This window comes from Myxocyprinus asiaticus, chromosome 6, assembly GCF_019703515.2.
Source record: "Myxocyprinus asiaticus isolate MX2 ecotype Aquarium Trade chromosome 6, UBuf_Myxa_2, whole genome shotgun sequence".
NCBI lineage: Eukaryota > Metazoa > Chordata > Actinopteri > Cypriniformes > Catostomidae > Myxocyprinus > Myxocyprinus asiaticus.
This window is the reverse complement of record NC_059349.1, coordinates 8938744-8947652: the sequence shown is the minus strand read 5'-3', so window position 1 is coordinate 8947652 and position 8909 is coordinate 8938744. Positions and strand designations below refer to the sequence as shown.

Genomic DNA, 8909 nt, shown 5'->3' with positions numbered 1-8909 from the left:
TTTGATATACAAAATCCTAAAATGTACTCATAATCAGCAGTTGAATAGAAATAATATTTTTTATAAGATCTTAAAAGAAAGTGCCAAGTAGAATTTCCCTGATTTAAACCCTTTATATAAATGTACTTTTGTGGGGGAAGTTAAAAAGTCTGCGTAGAGGACAATATCAAAATATACAACAATCTTAAAAGTTAAGAAAAAGTTATTAAAGAGACTAATAAAAGATTGGTAACACTTTATATGACTGTTCTCTTTAAGTGTTTATACGGAGGTTTATAAATGACTATAAATTAATTTACAAGTGCATTATAAATCATTGATATGCGGTTATAACAAATGCATATATGGGGAACATTCATGCATTACCTGCCAAATAGTGAGCATTTTAACTTACATGTTATAAATGCTTAATAACACTTATTCAACATAAGTTACCTAGAAAATGTATTTTAAAGTGGACACAAGTGTTTATTATTATTATTATTATTATTATTATTATTTTGTTGTTGTCAATGGTGAATATTATAACTTGCTTGTTATAAATGCTTAGTAACACTTATTTAGCATTAGTTACTTATGAAAACATACTTTAATATAAAGTGGACACAAGCATTTATTACTTTTTATTGCCAATAGTGAGCAGTTTAACTTACATGTTATAAATGCATACTAACACCTATTTAACATTTGTTACATATGAAAATTAACTTTAATGTAAAGTGGACAGAAGCATCCATTACTTTTCATTGCCAATTGTGAGCAATTTAACTTACATGTTATGAATGCTTAATAACATGTATTCAACATTAGTTACTTAAGAACTTTAATGTAAACACAAGCATGCATTACTTTGGGTTGCCAATGATGAGCATTTTAACATGCATATTATAAATGCTTAATAACACTTATTCAACATTACTTGCCCATGAAAATGTACATTAATGTTAAGTGAACACAAGCATTTATTAATTTTGGTTGCCATGGTGAGCATTTTAAAGTACATGTTATGAATGCTTAATCACTTATTTAAAATTAGCTACTTATGAAAATGTATTTTTATGAAAAGTGGACACAAGCATTTATTACTTTTAGTTGCCAATGGTGCATTTATAACATGTAAGTTAAAATGCTCACAATTTGGCAGGTATGAAAGTCAACATTTTTATTTATGTTGATATAACTGCATATCAATGATTTATAATGCATTTAGAAATGACTTATTAGTCATTAATGAAACCCTTAATGTAAAACAGTAATGTAAAGTGTTACCAAAAGAATAAAGCTATTATAACACATCCTTTAGAACTATAATTATTTATGGTTTTTAAAATCATCCTAGGAGATAGGAAAGTTCTTCTAATGATAATAAAAAAATAAAATTAATAAATAAATAAATAAAAACCGCTGGTGAGGAAATCACCAACCAAGAGGCTTAGACTGTTTCCTGAGCAGATTCAGTCTCTTCATTTCATATGAGACTTTGCTTAATGACCTCAACTTCAGTCCTCAAAATGAAAACTTCGTTGTTGCTTTTGTGAGGTATTCTTGTCTGAACAGGAACCGTAATGACAAAGCACAATCTCACAAGGTGTCTCTGAGCCGTTTCAAAGAAGCAACTGTTGTCGTAGCACATATCATCATTTCCCTTGGCTAATCTTGGTGCCTTCTGGAATTATGGAGTGGGCTGGAGCTCCTAGAGCTATTTCTTAAGGGGGATACCACTGACACCACTGGGAACAAATGGCTGGACAAACATTTTTTGTTGCTGGAAGTGTTGAGATGACAGCATGGTGCTCGAATTACCACTGAGTCTGCCTCATTCATATCCCTCCTGCTCCACTCTCTCCCAGTGAATGTCATTGTACTCCACTAACTTCCTGCTGATCTGACTCTACACTAAACATCATTCATCAGTGTAAGGGTGGTTTCCCCAAATTCTTGGTGGAATCAAAGGAACCAGGGGTGTCATGCACATTTTTTTTTCTCCCTTTTCTCCCCAATTTGGAATTCCCAATGCTTTCTGAGTCCTCGTGGTGGCGTAGTGACACGCCTCAATCCGGGTGGTGGAGGATGAATCTCAGTTGCCTCCACATCTGAGACCGTCAATCCACGCATCTTATCACGTGGCTTGTTGAGAGCGTTACCACAGAGACATAGCGCACGTGGAGACTTCACGCTATTCTTCGCGGCATCCACGCACAACTCACCACAAGCCCAACTGAGAGCGAGAACCACATTATAGCAACCACGAGGAGGTTACCCCATGTGACTCTACCCTCCCTAGCAACCGGGCCAATTTGGTTGCTTAGGAGACCTGACTGGAGTCACTCAGCACGCCCTGAATTCGAACTCGCGACTCCAGGGGTGGTAGTCAGCATTTTTACTCGCTGAGCTACCCAGGTCCCACTTTTTTTTTTTTTTTTTTCTTTGAGGGTGCACCAATGGCTATCCTGGCTTACTTGGTGCCCCAGGCAAGATAAGACATGACTAAAGAAAATAACCACTTTTCCATTCTTTAAAAACTTAGTATGTTCAGTAGTGTAAGATGTGTTTGTCTCGTTAAATGCAGTTTTGCTAAGCGTGCAAGACGACCCAGGGTCAAATCCCGACCTAATAAATCATAATGTTTTTTGTTGTTGTTTTCTATCAAATAAACCAAGCAAAACTGCAGCTGCATTTGACAGACAGTGACATTCACTTTTGTTGTATGGTCAAGAGCAGCCTTGGCATTTTGATCATAATTTTTTCGAAAAAGTAATTAGAGTTTGGAGCAACATAAGGGTGGGAAGATGACGAAAAACATTTTAATACAAAATGAATGAACTCCAGACAATGCAACTCAATTGGACTGATCAAATTAAAACATGTGAATCTGTTATTTCTATCACAACGTTTTAGACAAACACTTTTTTTTTAACCTACATTAACCAGGCAAAATTATCAAAGATTATCAAAGACTATTTTGTAGATTTTTTATTTTTTAAATTTTTTTATTATAATTATGTTTTGTTCTTGTCAGTGGTGAGCATTTTAACTGACATGTTATAAATGCTTAATAACACTTATTCCACTTTATTTACCTATGAAAATATACCTTAATGTCAAGTTTATTGTGTTGCCAATCCTGAGCATTTTAAATGACACGTTATAAATGCTTAATAACACTTATTCAACATTAGTTACTTAATTCCTTAATGAAATTAACCACTGTTTGTGGATAGAAATCATAAATATACTATAGTATTTGTAGGGTTGTGCACCATTCAGAATTTAGAATGCCTTTTAAATTTCAGTTCAATTCCTGGATTTTTTACTTACACGTTATAAACGCCTAATAACACTTATTAACATAAGTTACCTATAAAATTTACTTTAATATAAAGTGGACACAATTAATATAATTTTTTTTTGTTGTCATTGTCGTCAGTGGTGAGCATTTTAACTTACATGTTATAAATGCTTAATAACACTTATTCCACTTCAGTTACCTATGAAATTGTACCTTAATATCAAGTTTACACAAACATTTGTACATTTGTGTTGCCAATGCTGAGCATTTTAAATTAGATGCTATACATTTTTAATAACACTTATTCAACATTAGTTACTTATGAAATGAATTTTCTTTTATGTAGTTTTTTTGTAGGGGGCATGTGTCCATCAGTTTGAATGGGCACAACAAAGTGGATGATCAAAGCATGTGACAATGTAAGTTGTAACTGAAATGGTCTAATATTGGGAAGGATATTGAGAAATGTTAAAAATATATTTGAATGAAATTAATTCAAAGTAATTCATCAAATCGCTTTATATATACTGAATATATACAGTTGAAGTCAGAAGTTTATATACACTTAGGTTGAAGTCATTAAAACTCATTTTTTAAACACTCTGCAGATTTAATACTAGCAAACTATAGTTTTGGCAAGTCGTTTGGACATCTACTTTGTGAATGACACAAGTAATTTTTCCAACAACTGTTTACAGACAGATTGTTTCACTTTTAATTGACTATATCACAATTCCAGTCAGTCAGAAGTTTACATACACTAAGTTAACTCTGCCTTTAAGCAGCTTTAAAAATTCAAGAAAATGATGGCAAGCATTTAGACAATTAGCCAGTTAGCTTCTGATTGGAGGTGTACTGAATTGGAGGTGTACCTGTGGATGTATTTTAAGGCCAACCTTCAAACTCAGTGCCTCTTTGCTTGACATCATGAGAAAATCAAAAGATATCAGCCAAGACCTAAAAAAAAAAAATGTGGACCTCCACAAGTCTGGTTCATACTTGGGAGCAATTTCCAAATGCATGAAGGTACCACGTTCATCTGTACAAACAATAGGAAGCAAGTATAAACACCATAGGACCACGCAGCCATCATACCGCTCAGGAAGGAGATGCATTCTGTCTCCTAGTGATGAACGTAGTTTGTGCAAATCAATCCTAGAACAACAGCAAAGGACCTTGTGAAGATGCTGGAGGAAACAGGTAGACAAGTATCTATATCCACAAAAAACTAAAACACATAAAAGAGTTTAAATGTATTTGGTGTATGTAAACTTCTGACTTCAACTGTATATATATATATATTTTGTGGTGCGATACAGCAGACTTCAAATATGTTTTAATGCTGAAGAACTGAACTTAGTTGAGCTACATATGTATAATAATAAGTTGAGAAAAAATATATTTTAGATATCAATAGGCATAATTAGTCCAAATTTATGATCGTCTGCTGAACTGTTTTGGGACTGTGTTAAATTTCTTTCCATCCTGTCATTCCAATTCAAATTCCAGTTGAACATCCTGTGGGGCGTGGCCAATTCAATTCAAACTTTAAAATGTGAATTGAAAGGGAGCAACTCTTTACATTTGAATTTTCCCCAAGCCTGCTCATTAACATATTCGTTTCTATACACCAAATTATGGTATTAAAATATATATATATATATATATATATATATATATATATATATATATATATATATATATATATATATATATATATAATACAATAAAATAAAATAAAAAATAAAGTTGATACCTTCAATCCCCCTGATAGATTTAGAAAAAATATTCAAGGCTTCTGCCAAAATACCCAAGTTGGTTATTGAAAAACCATGGCATTCAATGTCTTACACAAGGCAAGAAATGGTATAAATAATAACTATACAGAATTTGTTTACAAAATAATACTGTAATATGAACAGTAGTAAGTACAAAACACCTACACTGTCTTTACAACAATATATCAATGCAGAAGTGTGCATAGTGGTGTGATGTATACATAAAGCAGTGTGTAAGGGGAAGTTTGGCAATGTTTAGACAGTTGTTGTAAAAAAAGGTCCTCCATAAGGTTTATGGCCCCATGAATGGGCTTGACTCTGTAGGCCAGGTGCTCCAGGATCCGGATCCTCCAGTTGTGAAATCCAGGACGGGTGTTCCTGCGCACCTCTGCAGAGACACGCAGCCGGTTCGACGCGTTTTCCTTCTTTCAGCTCCTGAATCGAGATTCACTTTGCGCAGTACGAAGCGAGTGGGATTTCCCTAAGTTCAAAAAACACTCTCCAGACTGTAAGTGCGGCGAGTCCCGACGGCTTTTAGAGTTCATCAAAACTGCTCCGGCCAGCGCGATGACGAGAGGACGCGCGGGGTTGATTTAGACGCGAATGCATTGCGCTCTCACCCCAAAAAAACCGGGACTTGGACGCCTTCGGCTCCTGAAACGACGAAATGTTCAATTGAAATGTGAACTAGTTTACTCATTTTCTCAGCATGCCTTACTCGTAGGCCTAATGGAGTTATCTGGATTGCACGGATCTTTTAGGAACGCTTCTACCTGAGCGAACGCATTGGACGCGCGCTGCTTTTAGGGGTGACTTAGAAATCCTCTCATTTTATACTGCGCCAAAACACTATTTGCTGGGACAATTTCCCAATCTGTGAGTATTGTTTTTTTATGCAACCTTTTTTACATCTCCACTGTGCACTCACATTCTCTTAGACTAACTGCGCGTCTGGACGCGTGCACATTACCGTGCTTTTACCATTTCCACACCTCCTCCGACACCATTTGGGTCTGAAGACACTGGGACAGTGAGAATCAAAACTGCGTTGTTTACATAAACCAGACATTTCATCGGACGCCTTAAGAGCGACTTTAACACTTACATTTAAGAGGTTCATTTAAATAGCTAGTCCCGAGGACGTGCAAGCATGCGTGCTCTTGTCCTCTCGTCCTAGAACACAGCAGTTCATCTCAGTAAATCAGCTTTTCATAATAAAAAGAGCAAGAAAGTGCCAGATCCTTATAATATGTACTGGATATATCTCTGTAGAAGAATTATAGAGGCCAATACAATAAATCGATGAAAATGTAAGGGGCAAGACACTAGAGGCAGTAGTTCATCAAACTGACTAAAAGCGGACAGAAGTCCGTATTTATTGTCCGTTTTGGCCTTGATCAGCATTATCAGAGCTTTATTTATTATGAAAAGATGCTTTAGAGGTACGACTGCAAATAATGCGTAATATTAGGCATTCGAGATATTTGCACGATAAAAAAGTAGCACATAAATAAAACAGTGTGAAGTAAAAAAGGGAATACAATATTTGATAAGACTGGTTTTCAAAGAAGGGGATCGCGCATGGGAAGCATTTGGGATTTAGTTCGGTTTATTTTGGTTTTGTTGTCCTTCTGCAGCAGCTAAAATGAGATCATTTTACTGCACATGCATAATTAACCAGACCATGACCTACTCCTGTCACAAACCGTGTATGTGTGTGTTGTGAGAAAAACACACTTTCATATATTAGGCTAACTGGAACTTTGAGAAGGTACAAAGGAATTTATCGGGGTTTTACTGTCACCTGATTGGCTGTTGCAAAAATCGTACGAATTCGGACGATCCAGCTCGTAGGATTTCATACGAAATTGCGAATTTGTACGAATCTGTACGGTCTCTCCATGAGAGTACATCGTAATCGAATGCAGAGAAATGTCTCTTCAAATATTTTACCTGAAGAGCCAATTAAATTACATTAAAACTGTTAGAAAGAAGCTTTTTGAGTGTTATTTTGAAATAAAAAAAAAAATAGCGTGGTTGTAAAAATGTAATCCGATCGGGGGGCGTTCACTCAGGACGCATTTTTGCATAAAAAACTTTGAGACTGAGTGCAACGAAATGGAGCGTCACGTTTTTAACAGTTAAACTGATGTCTAAAGACCTTAAGCGTGTGCACAAAAAAATTGAGTCGACGGAACTCAAAAAATCCATCTTGAGTGAATGCCCCCTTTACCCTCTTGAACCATTAGATTTACATTTACTTGAACTAATTTGACAAGTATGAGGAAAAGCTAAACTATGCAGAAAAGGAAATAAATAAGTAGTTTACATTTACATTGTATTAAACTTTCGGCCTCCATGTACAGTGCATTTATGAGTCATCGTTAACCGCTCATTCATTTGAATGCAGCGAGTAGATTCACATGAACAAATGCACAGTTGTGGTGCACTCTGATTCGCTCCATTTGTTGTGCATGTCTTTAGAGGAAGTGCCATCTTAGCTCACATCAACTGCCTTTGATTTATAGCTCTTCATTTTCCAAGTGTGCATTTACATATCAAAGTGCTTGAATCTCAATGGTGAAAAACTAGAGCCACCACCACCATCCTCACCCTCCCCAAAGTTTGGCCGGCCTGAGTCACAGAGTTGGATTCATGGATCTTTGAAGCTCATAGATTTTCCATTATAATAAAATGATTAAGTCTGATTGCTTTCCCGTGGAGCTTTTTGTCTGTAGATCATAAGAAAAATCAAATATGATTTTAAAAGATTTCTGGGTGCGTAATCTTTGAACCTGTGTGAAATCCCATAAAGTCTTAACAGATGAGTAATGGCTTGCTAATGGAATTTCTGTCGTAATTTGGAACCAATGGAGATCCTAATAGAAAATAATAATAATGATAAAAAAAGAATCAAAAACTGAAATTCTGAAGAAATAAAATGGAAAATAGGAATGCAATCCATTTGATACTTAGAGGATGTCCGATTTTTCTGATCTGGACTTTGGTGTGTTCTAATTAAAGTTTTTTGATTTTTTGAGCCATCAAAGTTATTTTATTGATTCATTTAGTGGAAAGATTGGCATGCTTCAATGCTTCAAGCTCGGAACAAATATTTCATGGTGTTTTGTGTATTTGGCAATATTGTTTGTTGCAGCTGATGAAATGCAGACGCTAGCATTTTCCAGTCTTTCCTTACAGCTGTCAAGCAAAGTTTAGTTTTAAAAGCTGAGTTAGACGTAATTTTACTATGGTAGTCATATAGTAAAACTGTGGTAAATTGCATCAGCCGCAAGTGTCATGAAAAAAAAAAAATCTATAAATTAATCTCCTACAGAAATCTGTTATATGGTCATATATGAACAAATTTATTAAATTATAGTTCATATTTTTGAGTACATATTCAATTTCCAATAGTAATTGGGGAAATATGTTACATGTATGAAAACAGCCATTTTTTTAATAGTAATTTGACATATATGTTTCATATATGTATAAGTATGTGACTTTTATATCAGTGAAAACCATATATGAACATATATTTCATAGATGAGTTTTACATACAGTATATTGCTATATCAGATTTCTGTTTGGGTAAAATAAATTAAACAAAAGATTATGAAAACTCCTTAAACACTGCATATTAATTTATTATGGTTTTACTTTAGTAACAGTAGGTGGTGGAAACTGCGACTACCATACATTTTCTTTCGCTTAATTCTAAAGATGACCAAAAATGTACGTTTTATGAATTTTCCTTTTATATAGACCATTTCAATAGCACCAGTTGATCTCAATGATTCCCAAACTGCACTCGGCTATAATGATTCAAATATTGATTC

At 34.8% G+C, this 8909-nt stretch overlaps 1 protein-coding gene across 4 annotated transcripts in view; it reads left to right on the top strand.

The window, feature by feature from the left end:
* The first annotated feature begins 5467 nt into the window (after positions 1–5467).
* LOC127442508 (adhesion G protein-coupled receptor L2-like) overlaps positions 5468–8909 on the top strand; it is a 161341-nt gene continuing 157899 nt past the window's right edge. For all 4 annotated transcript variants that reach the window (XM_051700595.1, XM_051700598.1, XM_051700597.1 and 1 more), the window contains exon 1: positions 5468–5943. The gene's annotated coding sequence lies outside the window, so the exon portion shown is untranslated. The remainder of the gene's footprint in view (positions 5944–8909) is intronic.